Raw genomic sequence first — 24,961 nt, forward strand, 5'->3', positions numbered from 1 at the left:
ATTTTGCCATGTGGGGTGAAAAAGAGAGGGGAGGACAACAAGCAAAGGAGTTGTCAATCAATCAATCAATCAGTCAGTCAAAAGTTTATTGTATTAACCAAAGGCCATAACGATTTCAACCATTACAATTTGCCACACGACAAACCATGACATCAAGCATGCAGCAATTACATAAAGAAAGGGTGTCAGAATTCATAAATATCATCTGTTCGTGCATACCTAGCTTAACTTCTATTAGACCTCTGAATCTCTGGCACAACTTGTTGCAATACTGTCTAGCTCTCTCTTTCTAACCTTTCCTGCAGCCAGAGCATGAAGTGCCACTCTATGTGTCACAAATCCCTTAGCGTCACAGACACAAAAATGAACCATTTTCTGCCATAGTAATTCTGCTTCCCAGAATTAGCAAAGGTTCCAGGAATCAGTCTCTTGGATCGCTATACAAAAGACAGATTAACAAGTAGCATATGATGTCCTCCACCTGAGGTTAGCTACTTTTGCAGAGTCTGTCGTCAAATGGAACCCTGTTGTAGCGGCCATCCAGAATTGAAGTGGGCATCACTTGGAATCTGAGCTCCATGAAAGCATTTCTTAATGTGGCAGGGAGTTTTGGGGATGAATGGGAGAATCGAGGGCAGCAAGTGATAGAAAGATGCAAGCCAATCCAGTGTGCATTTAAGCTCAATTTCAGTCTTGTGGCTTGGTCTCAGCTTGGAATTTTTAGTTTCTCATTTCCCTTGGCTTGAGATTTGGATTTCAGCTTTGGTTGTTGTGTTGCAGTGGGGGGGGCAGTCTTGCTCTTACCCAGTTACCTATTTGGGGGGCCGGTAACCATGATCTTATTGGCAGTGTTAACAGTAGCTGTGGTGGCCTTTCTCCCCCAGCAAGGTCAGCCACCCACAAAAGCCTCTGAAGGCCTCTTCTGTACAAACCAAGATTAGATCCATGTGTTGGCTTCTTCCTAATGAGGAACGCCTGCCTTAGCTGGGGAAGAATTCAATTAGGAGGCTGGAAGAGCTATTGATAGGGGTGGGGGTAGAAATGTGCACTGGAGTGTTTGGAGCCAAGGAATGAAAGGAGCATTACATGCATGCACAGAGCATGGAGTAATCTGGGCAGAGAAATCTGCTCCCATAGAGAGCCCATCCTATCTCTTCTACTTTCAACTCCCGCCCTCCCCCAGCCCCCCACCGCCAGCACACACAACAAGGCACCAATTAGACCGTTCTACTCGTGGAAAGCCACAGCGTCGGTCTCCCTTTATTATGGACAGTAGCAGGAAACTGGCAGATTGGAACCAAATGGGAGGCCTGACTCATACCAGATGCAGCCTTTACAGAGTGCTGTGGGGAGGATGCAGCGGAGAAAAGGGAAGAGGCTTTAGAAAGATAGCAATTTCACTTTGACATATCTGCTAGCACTGAGGAGGATGCAGAAGAGGGTGCCAGTAGTCTGTCAAAGGTGGTCCAGTCACGCCACCCCAGCTGAAGAGATAGAGTGGATGCTCAGCAGCCAGACCTAAGTACAGAAGAGGCCAAATATTTCAGGCAATAAAAAGCCATCTTCAGGAACTGTGTAGTCTTGTGTTCGGAAAGCAATTTGCTATCCTTGTATAAGAGTTTTAGGCTGTGATCCTATACCCCTGGAGTCCCCAGCATGGCATCTGTAGGAACCATGGTGCCCTCAGACACCTTGCTGGCACTTGCTAAAGCCCAGTTTTTAATTACTATTTTGCTTTTTGGTCATTGTTGCTTGGTGGGTGGGTTGCCTGTTTTTTGGTGAGGGTCTGCTTTTGTGGGTCTATATCTTATCTGCTGTGTAGATGTTGTCTGTTTCTTCCGAGAGAAACACAATTTTTCCTTCTTCAAAATGGGCATTTGGTGGTGCCTGCAATAGTTTCTTAGTTTTCAAGATGTGCCCTGTCAAGCACATTCTGGGGGACCCACTTATCTGGGTATAATCTCTACTGGGCTCCATCAGACTTACTTCTGAGTAAATATTACGGTAATGTGATTGATATTTTAATAAAAATATTTATACCCCCAACTTTCCCTTAAAACCCAATCAAAGGGGGCTTACAATAAATATTAAAATAAGACACAAGAAGAAAATAAATAATTCACAATTTTAGAAAGACAAGAGGGAGAACAGATGTAAAAAACAAAACAAAAAAGGAGAACAGAGGATCAACAAAGAAGCAATCAGCTCAGCAAGCCAAATCCCTGCTGGGGAAGAAAAGTCTTTGCAAGATGGTAAAAATGACCAGAGAGGGGCAAGGCAGACAATAAGTGGGACTAAAAAGAAGGCTCTCACCTGTGCTCCTGCCAAATGCAACTCTCATATTGGTGGGACATGAAGGAGAGCTTCTCTAGTATAAAGGGTTCAACACACATGAGAAGAGGTAGTCTCTTATGTGCCCTAACCCTCAGTTAAGCTGCAAAATCAAGACTGTGAACTGAATTGTAGTTTGGGGTGGTTAATGAGAACCATGTTAGCTGCCCACATAGACCCTACACCAGATTTTCATAGGGCTAAAATTCCATAGTTCCATTGGGAGCCATCGCAACAAGCAGGTGCTGAACTGGTTGCTAAGTCTTGACACACCATCCAGCTTTCTGGCTATAGCAAGGTCTATATCTGACACAGATCAGCAATGGTCAATAGTACCAGAGGCAGGTGACACAGTGCCAGACAAGCTGGAGGTCAGATCCTACAGCAGGAACTCGGGTTAGAAGTGCATGGTTACAGAAGGGTAAGAGGTTGGATACCAGACCAGGCAAATAGGAACCAAGGGACAGAGGCGGGATTGGCTGGGGGTCGGATGGTGATGGCCAACAGCTTGGATTAAGGGAATTCCTGGAGGATAAGGCTATGCTCTGCCTTCAATGTCAGATGCCATATGCTAGAGATCACTAGTGCAGAGAAGGCTGTTGTGCTTAGATCCTGCACACAGGCTTCTCTTAGGGGCATCTGGTTGACCACTCTGCGGATGATACTGGACTTGATGGGCCATTGGCTTGATCCAGCAGGGCTCTTCTTATGTTCTTACCCAGTGAGTCTGTGTTGCTACTCAATGCAGCAAGTTGCTGCAACTGAGGGTTCAAGTCTGGATCAACAGTTATAAAGGGTCAGTGAGAAACCACTGCTGGGTCACTGTGTTCCACAGAGCATTGTCCTTTCTGGCCATTAAAAGGATGGTGCTGTAGCAAAGGAAGAAGCAGCCACTGAAACCTCCAACCTGTGAGCTGCCTTGGTGGTGCAGGGAGAAGGGAACCTGGAACGTGCTGTCTGAGTTGCCTGCTTTGACTCCCCTGGTGCATTACACTGGTGTAGTGCGGACAATGCTGCCTGAAATTTTAGTTAGCTGTGTCCTTTCCTTCCTCAAAGAACCACAGAGCAGCCCCTTTCAGACTCCCTGTGGTAGGCTAAGCTGAGCAGGGGAGCAGGGATTCAGTCCTGAGTCTTCCATATCCAAGTCTTACTCTAGCTGCTGCACCACACTGGCTCTCAGCATTGGAAACTGCCAGTTCCCCAGGATTCTGTGGCTGGAGCGAGCACTTTAATGTCACAGAGAATCTTGGGTAGCCTGTGGATAAGGCCTGTAATTTAAAGGCATGGCAGATTATCAATAAAGCTATTAGAGAAGGGAGGGTACTGTCTAGCCCAGAAAGTCATTCCTTGCCTCATGTACCTCCACCACCAGCCAAACGAGACAGTAGTTCAGGAAGGATCTATAGGAAGCAATTATGGTGGCCACCTGTCCCTGGAAGTGGGGGAAGAGAAAGGGTGGCAGGCTTCAACCATCATTTATTGAAATTTATGTTAAAAAGTGTCTTTCCTGCTGCTGAGCCTGGGTGAATCCCGGCAGGTGATCTTGATCTTTAAATGTGAGTCGTTTTCTACATGGGGAAGTACTTCTGGATGAACTTATGTGACAATCACCCAGGGGCCTGTTTTCCTGGGAAACTGCTGTGTCCCCAACACAACTTTTTCAGTAGAATGGGGACAGGGGGCAAAGGGAAATGAGGTACACAAAGGATATGTACAGAGATTCCTCTCTTGCGCACAAGCGGTGCGGGTGGGAATGTGAGGAACACAACCCAAAAGCTACATCCAGTGCATATTGCCAGAGACCTTGTCAGCACCCTTGTGTTTTACAATTGCATTTGATCCTCTTGGGGTGGGAGGGTTAAGTCTCAGGCATGTTTTAGATTACGCCAGTTGGGATATGGTGTTGACAGGACTCAACGAGGCTTACTGCAGAACCTTGTTAGCCTGGTCTCCCAGGCACAATCCCACCCAGAGAAGGCATTTGCTAGCTGGCAAAACAAGCCCAGCACAGGAATTGTGAAAACTCTGTGGTTGCTGCACAGTGGCTATCCAAGGGACTCTGCTGAGGTCAGTACATCATTGCAACAGCTGTGGCAAACCAAAATATTGTCTCTGTTCTTGTTTATGCAATGAGAATGGGCCGGGGCATTGCTAGACATACTTTATGGGGGCTAAAGCCATAAATTTCCTTTTAAGAGCCAACTTCCCTGCACAGAGCTGGTCCTGGCAATAGAGCCACTTTGGTTATAGTGCAGCCAGCTATCAGGCTCTTCCACTTTTCTTCCATCCCCATTGCTTAGACTTTAACTTCCTCTTTTGCCTCCAGGGGTGGAAATTTCACTTGCTTACCTCCAAAACTAAACACCACAATATTCATTGTGCCACATTGACCAAGTAAAGGAATCTCTTGCCTGGAATTCTTAACCCTGGACCAGTTCTAAATGGCAGAGATTAGCATTCAAAGAGATCCAGGCAGTACCCCTGATGGGAAGGCAGATCTGAGCGTGGGATGGTCATGTCAGGAATAAGAGAAGGCAGGTTTTTAAGGACTCTACAAAAATAGGCAGAACATCTTTGGGGGACAGCAAAACCAGGGCTGGAGGGCTGAGGATGACAGCTAGATAATTCATTCTGCATGTTAAGTCCTCTCTTTGGGGTAAAGTCACATCACATCTGCTAAAAATGTTTCTTTGAGAGAGGGTGTCTTAGATTATTATTCTTTTAAACCAGGTTTCTTGTAGATGGGTGTGCATATGCTAGCAAATTCAGGGAGTGCCTCATAAAATGATTTCTAGAAAGCACCGAAAAACTGGGTAGGTTTATCTCCAAAGGGGAGAAACAGTTTGTGGTCACACACTCATAGGACTTCGCTGGGGCCTTGCATTTTTGTCTGCAGTTTTTCCAGCGGCGCTACCTTATAACCGGATTCCTCAGTGAGAAAGTATTGGGACAAAAGCAAATTTCAGTCAGTTCGGGAGAACTCATTTCATTTTTTTCTCTCCTTTGGTTCCTGAAAACATGCTATTATTAATTAAAGAGCACAAATACTGAAGCGGGGGGGGGGGGGTTTGCACCCGCCTTTCGTTCTCTGGCCTCAGCCGCGTGTCTCTCTCCTTTCGTCTCCTCTTGCTAAATTTTTCAGTGTTTTTAACATCAGACTGATGTTAGGTATAATTACCAACTTTGCACCAAAATTATATTTGACATGGCTTGTGTGGGGAAATTAGAGCATTTCGGAGACCGCAAATTCACCTGGGAAGACGAGCCAAGCAAAGACAAGGCGGCACGGAGTGGAAGTAATTTGAATATTACATGTGCCCTCCTGAAAATGCCAAAATCATTTAAATTGCTAGAAAGGATATTTTCCCTAATTAACCGTGTGTGCTGGAGGGTTCATAACAGTGCTGGGGAGACAGAGGCTGGACCAACCAAGCAGAGATGGCACACACACCGCAGGGGGCAGCAGAGTACTGGTTGCAGTGGGAGGGAATGGGGGGGCCTCCTCCCACAAAACTGTGGCGGGTTAATTGCCACCTTATAGCTGTTTGCTCTTCCAAACAGACACTTGGTTCTACAGGGAGCATGTCACGCTCCTAGCATCATATTCGGAGGTGGAGGGCTTTCCGGTCCAACCTGCCGGCCGCAATGCACATCCATCGAAACATCCAGCCAATGCAAGATGGTGGCGTTTGGCTACCGTTAAGCACAGCAGAGCAAGAGGCAGGCCGATCTGACCCTCGGGGACAAAAGACCCGTATAGCTAAGCCCCCCACTGCGACCTCCACCTCCTGCAGCTCTAAAACAGTCAAGCTTTCTGGAGGTTTCCCTTGCCTGCGGCTGTGAAAACCGCACTGGGTCTTTGCGCTCCCTCTAATGTGAGGGCTTCCACCTGCGATGAGATCCATCTCCCCTCCTGCCATCGCAGCTCCTGTGGTTTCGGCTTCGTTACATATTCATCTTTCTAATGCAATGATTAGCTTGTGGGGAAGGGGGGTGGAAATTAATAAGGATGCTCTGATTAGCTCCTTACAGCGTTGTTGTTGTGCGTGTGTGTTTTAAAGGGCCTTGTTAACTGGGTTCAAGAAGACCATTGCGGGCAAAGAGGTTTTCCAGAAGAGCTGCTTACAGTGGTAGCGGGGACCTCAGCTGGGTGGGGAATACACAACAAGTTTCTGGTTTAGATATGTTGTGTTCACAGCACCAGTATTTCTCCCCCCCCCCTTTGTTTTCTCCAAAGGTGTTTACAAGGAAATGCTGACTCAGGGTTTATCCGCACTTCCTCGTATCCTGCTGCTTCCCCCCCCTCCCCGGGGAAGCCGCTCATTTAAACTCAGTCTGGGCTAACAACAATTTGGGTTTTCTCTAGGATTAGTTGATTAGAAAGGTCATCAAATTTCTGCGCAAATGGTGTCAACAACGTGGTCCAGTCACACATTTGGGCTTGGCGAATTCGGCTTGTGTAGGGGTCTGAGTCTCTATCAGCCGCCATAACAGCTGCCGCTTTCCTGCCCTTTTGCAAGTGAAGCATTCATTAGGCACATCAGTGTCTGAGGACTTGCCTGAGTCCTGAGATATTGAGCCTTCAATTTACTCTTTTAAAAGTAAATGTGCAGACTTGCTTTTAAATCCTTGAAATCCTTGAATCATTACTGTTCCCGGTGTGTAAAATTTCTGATGTTGCACAGCCTATGGTTGTCCCTCAAAATGATTTCCACCCCATCGTGTTCAGAGACTTAAGATCATGTCACCATTTAGCATACCCTCCAACATTTCTCCGGTGAAAATAGGGAGAGAATATTATTATTATTATTATTATTATTATTATTATTATTATTATTATCATCATCATCATCATCATCATCATTACCTACCCATCTGACTGGCTTGCCGCAGCCACTTCCAACATATTTAAAAACATAATAAAACATTAAACATTAAAAAAAACTTCGCTATACAATGCTGCCTTCAGATGTCTAAAGGTTGTATAGTTACTTATTTCCTTGGCTTGGAGGTTGCGTAACTCCATACCCTCCAACGTTTCTCTCATGAAAATAGGGACATCCTAAGGAAAATGGGACATTCCGGGATCAAATAAGAAACTGGGAGGCTGCTATGAATTCAGGACTGTCCCAGGAAAATAAAGACATTTGAAGGGTCTGTCTCAATGTGATTTTCACCCTGCTGTGTTCAGAGACATAAGATTATGCCGCCATTTAGCTTTGCAGCTTGCCATGCCCCCCAGGTTTCTCCAGGATTGATGTTTGTTCAAATTTAGAACTAAATAGTGGGTTTTCCCTGGGGAAAGAGTGGGGTCAGGGGGAAACTGCTTGGACCATTGTCTAGAAAACACAGCTCAAGCAGAAACCCACTTGGATCTGTGCTTTCTAGGCACAGGACAAGTGGAATTGTGAACGACCCCTCAGTTGAAGCAACATTCCAGGTGGAGTTAGGTTTGGCCCAGTAGGACGAGTTTCCAGTGCAAAAGGAAACTAGCTTCCCACACAATGTTCTCCTCTGGGAACATGAGGCCTACTCAACCTCTCACCTAACACGTAAAGCAACAGTCTGAGGTGCTTCCTTACAAGGTGATTTGGTGGTGGTGGTGGAGATTCCACCAGTGGCAGCAGCAGCCCATATCCTGGAACAGAGCGAAGAGATCTGCTGCCAGCTGTGGGCTAAGTTAAATCTGCAGCTAGGCAAAGCCCCATTTTCTGCTGCAGCACCCTTTGTAGGGATGGCAGAGAAAGATTGATTCAGTTTGCAGTTAAAGGCAAATCACCTCATTCACACTTCCCAAAGTGATAGGCAAAATTGTATTTGAAATTTGCACACCTCTGAATTTTGCAGAGCTGTTCTCCAGCCAAGTAAAGCATACAAAAATTTGGGTGCCTGGGCAAAGTATCACTAGAAATGTAACTATTAGTGAAAACAAGATATTAAAAATGCATTATGTTAGGACCAATTTCATACAAATACGTGCATGTTAGGGAAAAGGTAGCATTAAAATGCTGGTTCGTTTTCACAAGGACTTTTTATTTCTTAAAAAATACGAACAGAATTTAAGATTGGAAAAATTAGAAACTGGGAGAAACCAGCATTGACAATGTCACCCATCCATAGCTCCTTGCCAATGGATCTGCTCATGGGAAAATGTCCACAATTCTGCTCCTTAAGGATACGAATTTCATCACTGTAAAGAGCAGCACCAGAATATTCTGAGAGGAGGAACTAGGAAGGTCAACCAAGACCTCCTCCTCCCATTAAAGGACTGCCTGCAGCATTAAGGCACCACTTTCTTATTCATTTATTTACTTATTTATTGCATTTATATCCCACGTTTTTCTCTAAGGAGCTCAAGGTAGTGTTCATGGCTCTTCCCACCTTGTTTTACCTCCCCCCCCACACAACAACCCTGTGAAGCAGGTTAGGCTGAGAGGCTGTGACTGCGCATGGTCACACCTCATGAGCTTTATAGCCGAGTGGGGATTCGAATCCTGGCCTGACACGTCCTTGTCTAACACTGAGCACTACAACACACTAGCTTAAGTGGTGTACAGGGAATCTTTTTCAGCATGACTACACTGGAGTTAATGTGATATAATCTCCACCCAGTGCTGATCTGAAAATGTACTTACTTCACCAAAGTCCATGCACCAAACTCCATCATCAGCATTTTTTATGTATCTATCTTATATTATAATTTGTTTTAACTGATTTTTATGTTGTATTTTTACATTGTTGCAACCCACCCTGCAACCTCATGGTGAACTGCAGTTAAGAAATCAATATGGTGATGTTGGTAATCTGGTTGTATTCAGCAACATCCAACCCAAGAGTAGACCTTTTAAAATTAGTGGGCCTAAATTAGTTGTGCCAATTAATTTCAGTGGGTCTACTCTGTGTAGGACTAGCATTGGATACAAGAGATCATTCTTACTTGTCACCCAATAGCAAAGTTCTATGGGTGGCTTACAATAACGACCCCTTGGCTTTCATCATTGCCCCCACAAAATATTTGAATTAATGAGAAAGACCTTGGATATGATTAGGCTTGCCTCTTCCCAGCTACAAAGGGATTATTAAATGTGGCCCAAGACAGAGTGAGATTCTAGAGCACCGAATTCCAAGTATCACTTATTTACAAATTCCTTGGAAGTCCCCCTCCCTAATAACCCATGTAACTGCTAGCTTCTATCCCTGACATGCCAGAGAAGGGGAGGCGGGAAGATTAGCGCGCCCTGCCGAGTGACATTTCCCTTGCTCAGTTGAGGTGTGATTATTGGGTGATAATTACACCCTTTGCCTCGACTGCTCCCCACCTTCCTCCAGACTCGGCATCTTTGTTGTTTCCCCACTTCCTCCTGTAGGCAAAGACCTTTTGCTCCACAATGGACGAGGGTCAAGAAGGTACGGAGATGGCCGAAGTTGGCCTTTTTCTCTGTTTATTCTCAACTTTATTTCCTTAACCCACAACTCCCTGCCTCTCCCTTCCCTTCCCTCCTTCTTCCCCAGTTCCTATCTTTGAGCACCTTGGGCAACAGAGATATCCAAGGCAGAACACGGATCATCTCATGGGACAAACTTGTAAATGCAAAAGGGGGAAGGGGATAACTTATGATGGAACCACTCAGGCTTGGAAGAGCAGAGCAGAAATCTTAACACTGCTGTTGGCTTGTGCTGGGTGGCAAAATCAATCCCTTACCTGTATGTAAACTGGACAGCAAAGTTGTTTTTACGGCAGAGAGAACTGGTGCCATTATTACGGCAGAAAGTATTGCTGCCGCCACCCACCCTCCCCATTCAGGTTCTGGCTCTTTAAGAGCTATGCCACAGTCAGTATGTGACCGTTTCCCCCCCAAATACTGAATCTCCATGCTGGGGAAATATACACCAGTTGAATTTCTGTTTGTCATGCAGCCGGAGACAGAAGATAATTTTCTCCCGGTGATTGAAGACTGTTTGGAAGAGGGGTTGCATCCAACTAAGTTTTACTTTGAGTAGACCCATTGAAACGAATGGACCTAAGTTAGCCATGTCCATCAACTTCACTGGGTCTGCTCTGAGTAGGATTAGCATGGGATACAACCCAGGGTCCCCAGCCCCTTGTGTAGTAGGCACTTTCCGCACTTCTACTTCTGCTCAAACTGGGTGTTTTTACTGCTTCCGAAACCTGTTCTTTCACAGGGAGCAGGGGGGCAAAAATAAAAATAGGTAAATCTGCACTATGGGAAGCAGAAGCTCTTTGAAACCACTTCCAACCAACTCCCTTGAAACCCATGGTCTGTCTCAAGCCTCTGTCAGGGAAGTAAGCACAATTAAGTTAACGATTGTGCGGCATCGGGAACCATGGAAGCCATATAAATTATGAACTATTTATTGCCATCTCTATAAATGATAACATTATTAGTATTAGTATGAATAAGCCCACTGCATCTACAGTTATCTCATGCTGCCTGCAAGAACTGTACTGTTCTATCACAGCACTAGGTGGCACCAGGAACTCTTCTGTAGACAGATAGAAGACACTTTTCAAGAACTTTCTAGTCTCCTTCGTAGATAGCCGGCAGTTGCTCAGTAGACAAGACTGATCTGTAAATACTGAGGATGCTTCCAGAATGGGGCTTTTAACACTACCCCAAACCAGTCATTTCATTTCCGCTAGCAGCTATATGCTTTCCTCATTTTTGGCTGGCATGGCACTTTCCTTGCAGCAGTGGGGCCTGCAACAAAATGTTGCAGCATTGAATGCTGCTAGTTTCAGTTCCAGCTACTCCATTGCATTTGCCCTCTCACCTCTTTCCCATCACCCCCAATTCTCCCCTAGAGTTCTTCTCCCCAAAAGAATATTTGCAGTTCTGCAAACCCTGAAGTTCCCTGAAGGTTGCTGATGCCTCTCTCTTCTGTGAGGGTGGTGCCATTTTGGCTACACTGGCAACCAGCACTCACAGTGAGAACATCAGTAATAGAAGGAATTCTACCTCCCATTGTGTTCTGTTCGCATTAGTTGGTGCATCATCATCTTACGGTTGGGTAAGGAACGATGCGCCTGAGCATGACACTTTAGAAGCATACTTTAAGACCTGTTTTTAAAACATTGCATTCAAATGCTTTCTCGCATACATTTTTTAAAAAATTCATGCAATAGCACTTAATCGTAATTTATCATAGAGTTGTTTAACTTCTTCGGGAAAATGTCAGTCACAATTGCTGCATGGCGAACCCACGTTTTCCTCAGCCTTTTGCAAATAAATGAACCACGATTGAGTAATCACTATTTGTGCAGATATTTTAATTTTTTCAGCGCAGGTGACAAAGCATTTGGGGCAAATTAAAATCTGGTTTTAAAAGCATTGGCATCCTGTGGCAACAGGGTCAACTGTAAATGTAATCGTGCAGCAGCACAGCAGTAGGTCTGAAGAACCAAAATGTCGCTGCACATGTCAAAACAGTGCCTCTTTAAAAAGACAGAAGACCAGTGCTAAGGCAAGGGTGGGGCCCCTTTTCTGCTGAAGAGCTGTATTCCCATTTAGGGAACTTGGGGGCGGCACATGCCAGTGATAAAATGGACAAAGCAACCAATGCAACAGCAGGGTAAAACACAATATGATGTGTGATGATGAACTCATAGAGTTGCCTTGTCAAAAATGACTGAACAAGGAGTGGCCATTCCAGAGTAAATATCTAGTGTGGAAGCACTCTTTGATTATGAGGAGATCAAGCCTTATTTCATTGATCATCCCCCTCCTCCTGCTTTTCCTAATCATTTGGGTAAAGAAAGCGGGTTGCACTAAAGAGAAGGACCTCTGAGATCAACTGTCTTGGCTCACCACCTATTCCAAACGGGAGGGGATTGATTAATTTAAATGCAGCATGCCAATTTTAAAATTGTCCACTGATTACTAATTAGCCAGAGCTAAGGGGTAGTGGAAATCACATTCATATATAACCTTATAGAGTGGGTTAGCAGTGGGTCGCAGGTGGCGCTGTGGTCTAAACCACTGAGCCTCTTGGGCTTGCCGATCAGAAGGTCGGCAGTTTGAATCCCCGTGGCGGGGTGAGCTCCCGTTGCTCAGTCCCAGCTCCTGCCAACCTAGCAGTTAGAAAGCACGCCAAAAAGTGCAAGTAAATAAATAGGTATTGGAATCGCTGTGGCAGGAAGGTAAACAGCATTTCTGTGCGCTGCTCTGGTTTCGCCAGAAGCGGCTTAGTCATGCTGGGCACATGACCCAGAAAAACTGTCTGCGGACAAACACCAGCTCCCCCGGCCTGTAAAGTGAGATGAGCTTCACAACCCCAGAGTCGTCTGCGACTGGACTTAACTGTCAGGGATCCTTTACCTTTACCTTTTACAATGGGTTAGTAGAATAAAAACAACAATTGTAATGCAATTGTGTGTGTGTGATTTCTGTAATACACACATATATTTGCAAAACAAACAAAAAAAAACAAAAATACAGCCTTATGACCAGATACATATGAATCTGACAGGGAATAAAAACAGGCTGATCTTTCCATCCCTAATTTGGGCAGTACATGGCCTATGGATCAGAGAAGCCGGGATGGGAGATGGAATAGGATTCACTGTAAAATCTTTTAATGCAGCACCTGTAGTATATAGTGGAGAACCTTTGGTTAGACTTTTGCGTTGCTGGACTGCAACTCCCACCAGCCATGATCACTGGCTCTTGCTGATGGAAGCTGTAGTTTGGCAACATCTGGAGAGCCAACGATTCCCCACCCCTGGTATATAGGATACTAACCATTTTGAACCAGTGAAATGCAAACCTGAACAGTAATCTGGAGCCAGACTTTCTGCCCAACTGTTTATGTGTTTACCATCACTCACTTGCGTGGCAAGGCCCCAAACCCTCCTGAGATGTTGGAATAAAGACACATGAAACTGAGCGAGCAAAAAGCAGAAAAGGGGTGAGTCCTCAATCACGTGCAGTTTAAATAACCCAAGCCACGCCCCCTGACCGACTGGATTGGTCGGCTCAAGGGATGACGCGGCCAAGGACTCCCAATAGCGCAGGGGCTATCCCGCCCCGTGCGCACGGGTTGGGCTTGTGACCAGCCCACAACGTCATCTCCCCGGGAACGGGAAATGGCTTTTTCAACCAAGGTTGGCTCTTGAAATACTTAAAATCCATCGTAAGATCCTGGATAAGAGATACAGTGAAGGAGTTGTGGTGGGCAGAGGAGATGGCACCAGTGTTTGCAGCTCACAATTCTTGTTGCTCCTCTTCTTCTTTTTCTCCTCCTTCCATTCTGAGTTGCCCTTGCTGTAGTCTACTTGGCTAGTTCATTCCTTTTATTTGTTTTTATTAAGTCTTGTACACTAGTCCAGTACACCAGGCTCACATGAACACCGGCTTGGTTAAGATTAGCATTCTTTCTGCATACCCTGTTTTACTTTATTTATTTACAGTGGTCCCCCGCAAGACGAATGCCTCGCAAGACGAAAAACCCGCTAGACGAAAGGGTTTTCCGTTTTTCGATGCGCTTCGCAAGACAAATTTCCCTATGGGCTTGCTTCGCAAGACGAAAACGTCTTGCGAGTCTTGCGATTTTTTTCGCTTCCCCCCCCTTTTTCTAAGCCGCTAAGCCACTAATAGCCTTTTAGCCGCTAAGCCGCTAAGCCTTTAATAGCCGCTAAGCCACTAAACCGCTAATAGCGCTAAGCCGCTAAGCCGCTAATAGGGTTGCTTCGCAAGACGAAAAAACCACTAGACGAAGAGACTCGCGGAACGGATTATTTTCGTCTTGCGAGGCACCACTGTATTGGAAAGCGTGGGTGGCGAATGAGCTGTGGGAACAAAGTGACCCAAACAATCATCTAGTCCAACCCCAAGCACTGAAGCAAGATCCTGCATGTCCAAATGTTCCTCACATAAAACTAATGATTACTTTGATTAAGCAATATTGCAGAGAACAGAAGCAACATCTCAGCGTGCTGTTCAAGATAAGGGATATAATCAAGGATTTATTTACAGTTTAATATCATAGTGATTAGTGTGTCAGGCTCAGTCCTGTGCTGGGGATGTGTGGATGCAAATCCTCCCTCAGTCATGAAGCCCTCACTTGGACCAGTCATTGTCTCTCACTCAGCCTAATCTTCCTCACAGGGTTGATGTGAGGATTAAGAAGGGTGGGAAGAACCACAGACATTACCCTGAGCTCCTGGGAGCAAGGATGGGATATAAATAAAATTAATTAGTGTAGATTTTTATATTGGGCGGAGAATCTCAGTATCATTGTTTTTTAAAGCAAGTGTTCAGCCCTTATGGCTTCCAATGTGGACTTGATAATGTGTGGCCAATGTTTCCTGAAGCCGCAGAAATGAGGGCAGTGGCTGAAGAGAAGATTTTGTGAACAAAGGTCAGTGCCGGTCCTTCCAGTAGGCTAAGTATGGCATTTGCCTCGGGCAGCAGGTACTGAGACGGAGACAGGGAAGCAGCAACAAGGTGTTGGGAGGACAAAGTTGTGCGTGCCCCATGGACTGCTCTGTGCCTTCTAAGTGAACTTGCTGCCCCCAGATATGACTGAAGATGCTGTTCCATCCCTGCTGCTGAAGATTCAATGGCTGGTCTGAATGGGAAGTGGATGCCAGTCATGACAGAGGCAGATGGAGCGCTAGTGAAGGTTTCTGAAGTTATTTCCCCCTCCCCTTGAAGAGCAGAGCACAATTAGTACATGTAAAGAAGCACTGAAGTGCTAAATGCAATCAGTTTGAATAATATCAAAAGCCAGAGAATTCAGCTTTTTGTGGTATAAAATTTAAATCATGCCAGTGCAGAATTCAACCATCCACACACACACACACACACAATCTGGAACTGGAAACAATAGGCTGAATATCTATAACAGGACCAAAATATAGTCTTCTTTTTGCTCCATTTTTTTCTGGGCTCTTTAATTACATTCCCTCTGGGTTCCATCCTTCCTCCTGACATACATTCCTCCTCCTCCCTTCCCTCAAAAAAGTACTTGTCCAGGCTCAATCTGTCCCCTACATATGTCCTCTGTGGCCCCGCCACATTATTCTTTATAATATAAAGTGACAAAGCTGAGGCTACCATGTACGGAAACGGCAAATAAAATTCCCCCTTTCCCAGAGGACACCTGGAAATGGTAGAAAATGAAAGGTACTCACTGACTGTTGTGGAGAAGAAGGGAGTGAGGGCTGGAATCCAGATGTTTGGAGGGCTTTGGATCCAGATGTCAGCTGAAATATTTAACGTGAACATTCTCCATGTAGAAAGAGGAATCTTGCCGGTGGGCCCACCAGCCCTCTTTTTACTGCGTTCCCAGGCTCTGCAGACTCTCTAAACTTCCTTGCATTTCAAAGAGAATTGGCACAATCAGTGCATACTGCTCTAGAATGGCTTTAAAAGACAGCAGTCCCAGCCCCGAAAATCCAGGGCACAAAAGCACCACCACCCCTCAGTGAATCCGTTCTCTGAACTCTGGAAAGCCAGCACTCTTCATACTCCTCATCTGCCTTTGCTCGTTTCTTTTTGTTTTAAACCATTTATTTAAATGATAACAGCAAGTGCCACAACACACTCACACACTTTCGAGGATGGGCAACTTTTTCAAAAGGCTCAGGGTTCTCAGTGGAGAGGAATACCTGACTTTTCCTGCCACCCATCTCCTCTGCCTCCATCCAGCATCAAAAGCACTCCTCTCCACATACTTTCCTCTTCTTTCCTTTAATTGGCAGTGGCAGAAGCACCAGCAGAAGCACTGGCAAACTCAATTACTATATGTAAAATCAGACTGTTATCTAGTGACTTACCTTGTAGACTTGTTGCAACGATGATGATGGCGATGAAGAACCGATAATAATGAACAGCTGCAGAATGGAATGGAGAGTACGGGGGGGTGCATTTTCGTTATTATCTCTGCATTTATTTCTGCCTTGCTGACACCCTATTTACCTGTAAAAGCTGGTCACATCATTTCCATAATGTATTTGCACTTTTTCAAGGTGCTATTTCACATACATCAAAAGACAGTTTATTGAGAAAGTTAATAAATAAACAAAAAGGTTGCTTCAGATCCCACCATTATTCTGTTTTGTTCCTCCCCCTTCAAAGATAGTGACTGTGCCTGGGTCTCACTAGGACTCAACAGAGCTTCCATTTTGTTCAAGGACCAGCAAGCTCTGCCTTCCTCAACCTGGTGCCTTCTAGATGCTTTGGACTACAACTCCCATCATCTCTGTCCATTGGCCATGCTGTGTGGAGCTGATAGGGTTGTAATCTAACAATCTCTGGAGGGGGCCAAGTTGGGGTGAAGCTGAGATAACTTACTGTGCACCCCCTGGCCTAGTAGGTGCTCCTTCCCTGTTTGGTAAAGGTAAAGGTAAAGGGACCCCTGACCATTAGGTCCAGTCACAGACGACTCTGGGGTTGCAGCTCTCATCTCGCTTTACTGGCTGAGGGAGCCGGCGTACAGCTTCCAGGTCATGTGGCCAGCATGACTAAGCCGCTTCTGGTGAACCAGAGCAGTGCACGGAAACACCATTTACCTTCCTGCCAGAGCGGAAACTATTTATCTACTTGCATTTTGACGTATTTTCGAACTGCTAGGTTGGCAGGAGCAGGGACCGAGCAACAGGAGCTCACCCCGTAGTGGGGATTCGAACCGCCGACCTTCTGATCGGCAAGCCCTAGGCTCTGTGGTTTAGATCGCAGCGCCATTCGCATCCCTCCCTGTTTGGTACAGCTGCTTAAATGTGTGACACATAGTAAGTTGCCCCTCTCCCCCAGCCTTTGCTATTGCTGTTGTTTTGCAGATTTGCAGTAACTGTGTGGCAGCTTTAGCAGAGGCACATATCCACTCCAGCAGTTTTCTGATTCAGAAACAAAGACCACAGATGTTTTCTGCACACAGTTCTGTAAACCCCCTTAGAAGTATTCTTTTATACCTTCCCGCCGAGTTCCTACAGACCTTTCACCTGAGTGTGAGGTCTCTGAATATGCTTGAATTTTGTACAATATTTTTAGGTGACACATGTTGGCAACCTCAGCTTCAAACTTGTAACTTTTGTTGTTATGTTAGAGTTTATTAGGGCCCTTTCAAAATTCCTTTTAATTGTGCATTCATGATTATTTCTACTCATGGTTGTGTCACAGTGGATATACGCATACCCACTTTTGATACTGTTTGTGTCTGCAAAAGTTTGGGGACAAATTCATGGCTTCACTTCCAGAGTGTGCCCCATAACTCATTGCTGAAATCTTTTCATACCAGAAATGTGTGAGCTTATTTTATCTTTTTGGTTTCACTTTTTGTTGCACTGTAGTGGAAGAGTGCCCCTTTAGACAGCAATAATGTGGCGACATCGGGGAAGCATCACAGAACAGCTAAGAAAGCTGAATGATATGCAGATGGTCCAGTATAAATCCACCATTAATGCAGTATCATTGTGTCAATGGTGTTTTGCCAAATACACCCGCAAACGGTTGTTTTTCCGTTAAAGATAAATAAATAAATGAGGTGCTGTTACTCATATCTTGATAAAACTGCTGTGGGTACCAGTCCCATCACATACATGCACATAAAAAATGCCAGTGAAAAAATCCCCCACCAGTCTGGGGCCCTTCCCGTGTATCTTGCTGGATACTCGTCATATCCTAAGTATTATGAATAATTTATCAAGGATTAAATTAATAAATAAAAGGCATCATGCATTTCCTAAATAAATGGATACACCAAGAACGATCCCGTTTGCTTCTCTTCTCCTGTAAGGTCTTTGGCCCTTTCACAGCAGCTCTCCCTTTCTCACCATCTCTCCTTCCCTCATCCCACGCCAAGTAATGAGAAGGGCAGCCGCTAAAATGTTGTGGAGACCCTTGCAAGTCTCTCATTCCATCATTTCCTCTAATACCTTTTTGATTATCTTAGTGGCCAACATTTATATTAAGGCTCCTCCAGCTCGCTACCTCCATATACTTTACGGTGGTTGTGTTGTGCTGTGTGTGTGTTGCTTTTTTGTTTTTGCTTTTGCATTTTCTTTTTAAGATAAAAAATGACTGCTGATGTTTATGCCCCTGTAATACATTATGTATTATTTTGTTTTAAGCACTGTCTTTTGCAGGCTGACAGTAACAATAAAATGTGAGGATGGGATTCTTAATACAGACAGAGTAATGCTCACCGTGAATGCCACCCCTATCATTTCCCCTCCCCTTTCTGCTCTCCTAAGCACTTTTTGAAAGGCTCCCTTTTATAATCCAAATAAAATTAGAGCAAATACATCGATTTACTGGAAAAGAGGTATGTGTGTTTTCCTACTCCCCCTCCCCATGTTAACTGGGTTGGGGAAGTTACTTCACCCTATTTAAGCCTTGTGTGGATTTTATTTTTTAAGTGGCAGAACACTAAACATTTTTTCCACCTTTGACCAAAACGTCCCCATATGATATGAATTTGAAGGGATCAAAATGTGTCATTTTGCATCCATAGTAATTCTCACAACAGCCTAGTATGATTCCCACCTTAGTGTTTGTTCAGAACTGCAAAATGCATCCAGCCTCCCAGTCGTAGCTAGGGAGGAGGGAACAATTCTATCCAGTTCACATTTCATGGAAACCTACACAATTCATGCTTTCCAAAACAACAGGCAGACACAAACATAGCCATACTTCTAAATTCGCTCTTCTCCGCATTTTTCCGGACAATTTCTCTAGAAAAAGGCAATGTGTACAAAAATGCATACATTGGTGAAAATGATATCCCAAAATGGTTTATATCAGGCAAAACAGCTTTACAAAATTGTGCAGATTTTGTATGTCGTGCAAAAATGTGCATATTAGGATAAATACGCTCTAAAATGCTGCTGAATTTTCATGAGGACCTCTTTTTTTTGGAAAAAAAATTGCGAACTGATGTGGAAAACTGAACGTGAGATGGGGAAAAATTAGAAACTGAGAGAAATGGAAACCAGCATGTTCACCCATGCCTACTTTGAGCACATTTACTCCAGGGGAGTTATTCTCCTCCTCTCCCTCCCCCCCAAAAGAACAACCCACCCCTGACTCCCCCCTCTTTGGCTGACTCTTCCTTGATTTTGTCACTTGCAGGCGCCTGCCTGTACTTCCACTTAAAAGCCATGAAGGATCTGATTCCGTTGAGGCTGCTTATTCTCTGTGTAATTTGGAAGCTTTCAGAATCTGGTCGCTGTGCTTTGGGGATTTTAAATTTCCGGGATATTCACTTAGTTAAGGAATGGAATAAAGTCTCGTCACACTGATTTAATGAGAGAGAGAAAAGAGACAAGGTTGAAATGGCAGAAATTAGGAGTGGGGCAGCGAGGGGGAAGCAATTTTCTTCGTAACACTCATGTTAAAATATTGATACAGGCACTTGGGCGGGGGAGAGAATTAAGTGGTCGGGCTTGCTTTGAAAATATAGTGGGGTTGATGAATTTTTTGTGGTGAAGGAGCCACCAACTTCTGCTGAAGAATTCACTCCAAGCTTGAGTGATATGGAAAATAGCAAGGTGGTTTTTTTTTGTTGGTTTTTTTTTTTACAGGGATAGTGGCTAAAATCTGAAATAGGCTCCTTTCCAAATCAGGCAGGGCTGCTGAGAAGTAGTAAGAAGCTACTCTCTGCTTCCCAGAAACCTCTCCTGACCTCCTTGGTTCACCATTCTTATGATCATGGTGTCTCCCCTGCCAGGTAAGTAAGTAAGTAAGTAAGTAAGTAAGTAAGTAAGTAAGTAAGACCAATGGGATCTGGAACATATCTGACTCATTCACTGAAGCATCCACATCCTGGGTGCATCCAGAAATTTGAATAGTCTGAATATGCAGGTTCCACTGAGCAACCATTGCTAATGGCTATTGATAGACCTATCCTCCAATCCCCCTTTAAATAGAAGTTTTAAAAGCCTCCACTCCAGTATCATAGAAGCTGCTTCTGCCAGCAAGAGGCCTCTTCTCATGCTTTATCCAGCCAACTCTAAACTTCATACATCACTCTTTTTAAGCCAAATATAAGACAGAGATTGGGGGGCATTTCACATCAAAATTTGGCCTTTGCCAAATGAATTCCATACGCACACATTTCGGCAATTGTTCAAGGGGAAGGGACTATGAAATAGAGTGAAGATGCCTATTCAGAGTGAGGGCAGGAAGCATGGCCTCCACTCTGATTCAGCTTCATGATGCTTTCATGAGGCCAAGTCTAATTGACAGTGTGATGACATGGCACAACTGGGCTCCCTCGGTTGTGCAGAATGTGCAAATAATATGAATAATAATTGCAGAGGATTTTATTGTAAATTGCATCTTATTGTTAACTGCCCAGAGAAGTGGTTGGATGGAAGGTATATAAATGTAAACCAATTAATTAAGATTAGAGAAAGAGGCACCTTGCAATTTGAACTGGTGGTGCAAATTGGGGGTGGGGGCAGAATTATGCAGCAGAAAGTTGCCATGAAACATTTTGCCTCCTATTCACACACACACAAACACACACACACACTGATATTTCAGAGATGAAAATTTTGCACAGGGCCTAAAAAAACCATGATTATTTTAGCCAGGCATATGAGAGCTGAGACCATCTGGAGAAGAGTGACTAGTGGGGTGCCACAGGGTTCTGTCTTGGGCCCTGTCTTATTCAACATCCATTCAACATCCAACGACTTGGATGATGGACTCAAGGGCATCCTGATCAAATTTGTAGATGACACCAAACTGGGAGGGGTGGCTAACACCCCAGAGGACAGGATCACACTTCAAAACAACCTTGACAGATTAGAGAACTGGGCAAAAACAAACAAGATGAATTTTAACAGGGAGAAATGTAAAGTATTGCACTTGGGCAAAAAAAATGAGAGGCACAAATACAAGATGGGTGACACCTGGCTTGAGAGCAGTACATGTGAAAAGGATCTAGGAGTCTTGGTTGACCACAAACTTGACATGAGCCAACAGTGTGACGCGGCAGCTAAAAAAGCCAATGCAATTCTGGGCTGCATCAATAGGAGTATAGCATCTAGATCAAGGGAAGTAATAGTGCCACTGTATTCTGCTCTGGTCAGACCTCACCTGGAGTACTGTGTCCAGTTCTGGGCACCACAGTTCAAGAAGGACACTGACAAACTGGAACGTGTCCAGAGGAGGGCAACCAAAATGGTCAAAGGCCTGGAAACGATGCCTTATGAGGAACGGCTAAGGGAGCTGGGCATGTTTAGCCTGGAGAAGAGGAGGTTAAGGGGTGATATGATAGCCATGTTCAAATATATAAAAGGATGTCACATAGAGGAGGGAGAAAGGTTGTTTTCTGCTGCTCCAGAGAAGCGGACACGGAGCAATGGATCCAAACTACAAGAAAGAAGATTCCACCTAAACATTAGGAAGAACTTCCTGACAGTAAGAGCTGTCCGACAGTGGAATTTGCTGCCAAGGAGTGTGGTGGAGTCTCCTTCTTTGGAGGTCTTTAAGCAGAGGCTTGACAACCATATGTCAGGAGTGCTCTGGTGGTGTTTCCTGCTTGGCAGGGGGTTGGACTCGATGGCCCTTGTGGTCTCTTGATTCTATGATTCTATCTCAAATCTTGGAGCACAACCGTGTTGTCCCTTATCAAGTGCTAGGCTATGCACAAATCTAAAGAGTGGACCCCTGCCCTAAATAGCTTGAATGGTGTAGTGATTGGTTCCACACCACCTTCATGGCAGCCAAAGCATGGTCATTTGAATACAGAGAATTGTAATTTGCTTGTTTTGCCCATGTGACCCAAGCTGGGATTGCTATACTCGAGGTCTCCTTTTCAAATTAAAACGAAAAAGGGAATTAATTTTAATGAGGTCTGTTTGCATGGCTGTTTTGCCCCGGCCAGAAGCTGCCTGTGGCATGCACACAGCATGATCCCCCTTTGTGTCACTGCTCTACAATCAAACTCTTTCCAAGAGGGGATTCTTTACAAGCATTTCTGTGTCACTTTGAGAGTCCCCCAAGACCTTTGCCAATCCATTAAGAGCCCATGGAGCTGCACTGGGAAATAGAAAGAGAAAAGAAGTGGGCTGAGGGAGGGAGGAAATGGTTGCAAGAGAAAAGATGCATTTGAGCAGCAATTCAGTTCCAAGCAGCCGCACTTGGAAAATTTGCAGCTTTGTTGAGTATCAGTGTCAGTGTGGAAGCTAAAACTTCCAAAAATTGTTTCATTTGGCAGGAGGCAGAGCTGACCTAGGACCTTTTTCAATTGCCTAGATCAGTGGTCCTCAAAGGATGTGGTGCGCCACATTGGTGTGGCAGGAGAGGGCGGCAAGTGTGGCAGGAAGATTCAAAGACAATCAAAGAAACATTTAAGCATTTCATTGTAGTATAGCATCAAGATAATTTTATTTAACTTGCAGAATAGGAATAGATATCTTTTCAAAATCAGGCCCTGCCAGGAGTTGTTTCTTTTTGTTCTCCAACCTATTTCATATAAATTAAAAAATTGTTGTGGTGCAAGGGAAATTTTTATTCTGAAAATGTGGCCTAGAGAAAAAAGTTTGAGAATCACTGCCCTAGATGCTAGAATAAACATTTTAGCAGCCATCATCAAAAGTTTAAGTGCCAACTAGAGGAAAACACAGGAAAATGTGCCAGGATTCAAAGGGCTATTCCAGGGGAATAGGGGCGAAAATGCGCCTGGCACCTACAATTCATTCACTCAGGAACTACGGTATGTCAGCCCCTGTGCAGACTGATGTTCGCTTTGGTCCAAATGGGCGAGCTGTTTCAGCACAACAACTGTAGCACAGAACCAGCTTTGATTGCAAGTGCCAAACCATCATGCCTATATGTGACTCATCTTTGAACCATCTTTGTTCTGCTATCTGTTTTGGCACAGCCATCACTGGGTATGCTCCTGCTGAGAAGCACCCTTTTCTGCCTGTGCCTTAAGAGCAGTCTAAAGTCTTGTTGAGATGCCCACTAGCAAAGGTTAGGCTGGCACACGGGTCAAGGCTTTTTTTAGTAATGGCCTCACAATTGTGGGAAATTGTCCCACATGATATTCAGGCCCCATCCTTGAATATTTTTAAACAGGTTTATAAACCTTGGCCTCCAGAAACTATTAGCGACTAGGGATCTGATTGTGCAGCCTGCTTTTGATGGTTGTTTTATTCTGGATTACTAGTTTTAATAATATGATGTTGTATATAGAGATGTTTTTAAATGTTATTTGCTGCATTTTTTATGAACTGCCTTGGAAAAATTTTTATTCTCGAACAGCTGTGTAGATGTATATTAAATAAATAAGAATTGCATGCTGGTCAAACCAAAGGCATGGTTTCTGCGACTTTAACTGCTGAGTAGCAAGTAGAAATTCAACATGAGCTGCTTTTCCTGATTTGGAAACACAGTGATGAGTGAAACTACACCTGCTGAACTTCTGCTTCTTGCTCAGCTGCCCCTGAAAAGCTCTTCTTGTCAGCACTTGAGGGGAGCTTTCTGTGGATGGAGGGCACAACTGGAAAGCTTGTCACCATTCTCCAAATCTCTCTTGGGGGGACACTCAAAGAAGGGCCTTGGATAATAACCCTTGACGCCTCAGGGAAGTTCATGTTATGACAGGTGTTAGGTATTGGGGCCTCAAACCAGCTACACAAAAACTAATAAAGTATGTACAGTGGTGCCTCGGGTTAAGAACTTAATTTGTTCTGGAGGTCCGTTCTTAACCTGAAACTGTTCTTAACCTGAGGTACCACTTTAGCTAATGGGGCTTCCCGCTGCCGCCACGCCACCGGATCACAATTTCTGTTCTCATCCTGAAGCAAAGTTCTTAACCCGAGGTACTATTTCTGGGTTAGCAGAGTCTGTAACCTGAAGCGTCTGTAACCTGAAGCATCTGCAACCCGAAGTACCATTGTAATGCTTTAAAAAAGAAGCCTCTGTACAAATAACATTAAAAAAATTAGTGTAAAGCCGCCTCCCAAAAAATCAGCAAAAAACCCAGACCATCCTGATGCTGCTCTTCTTGACAATGAACTGCTAGTCATGGGCAAACTGGATTCAGAAAGGACCTTTTCCCATCCAGAAACAGCTGGCAGTCTTGTGCCCATGGCCAGGCTGGGCTTATCACTGAAGTTTTCTTTGACAGCTTGAGTCCCTATTCTGTTCCTGCCCCCCATCACATCTAACCCCCCCCCACTCTGCTGCTCCATCCAGATCATCACCTTATCCAAATCTATATGGTGAACAGCCTGCCCCCCTCTTCGTGCTAGCCCTGAGAGCAAAGAAAAACCTCTGCAGTGCAATTTCCAACCAAGAGTTTCCTTCCTATTTCTCTCTCTCTCTCTCTCTCTCTCTGTGTGTGTGTGTGTTTATGTGTTTCAAATAAATAAAAAAAAGCATTTTGGTTTTGTGCACTAAGCACTTTTGAGGGCGGCACGGGGCCCCGTAATACGGAGGTTTATAACCTCCTCGGCTAATGCTCTCTGACACTCTGTTTTGATATCATTACTACATTATACCCACCATTTTTTGAGTGAAAAAATACAGTACTTAGAGAGTCGAAATTCATAAATAAATTCATGTCAAACCGCACTTAATATTGATTTTGTTAGTGTTCAGATTCAATAATAAGGTACTGCGTGCATGAATATTTAAATATAATCATCATTTCT

General features: G+C 44.5%; 1 protein-coding gene across 2 annotated transcripts in view; it reads left to right on the top strand.

Moving 5' to 3' along the window:
* CASZ1 (castor zinc finger 1) overlaps positions 1–24,961 on the top strand; it is a 435,935-nt gene that overhangs the window by 15,732 nt on the left and 395,242 nt on the right. Inside the window, exon 3 of one of the 2 annotated variants that reach the window (XM_083628374.1) lies at positions 19,874–20,019. The exons of the other annotated variant lie outside the window; for it this stretch is intronic. The gene's annotated coding sequence lies outside the window, so the exon portion shown is untranslated. The remainder of the gene's footprint in view (positions 1–19,873; positions 20,020–24,961) is intronic. 2 annotated transcript variants of the gene reach the window in all.

The sequence above is a fragment of the Podarcis filfolensis genome (assembly GCF_964270895.1).
Source record: "Podarcis filfolensis genome assembly, chromosome: 8".
Classification (NCBI taxonomy): Eukaryota; Metazoa; Chordata; class Lepidosauria; order Squamata; family Lacertidae; genus Podarcis; species Podarcis filfolensis.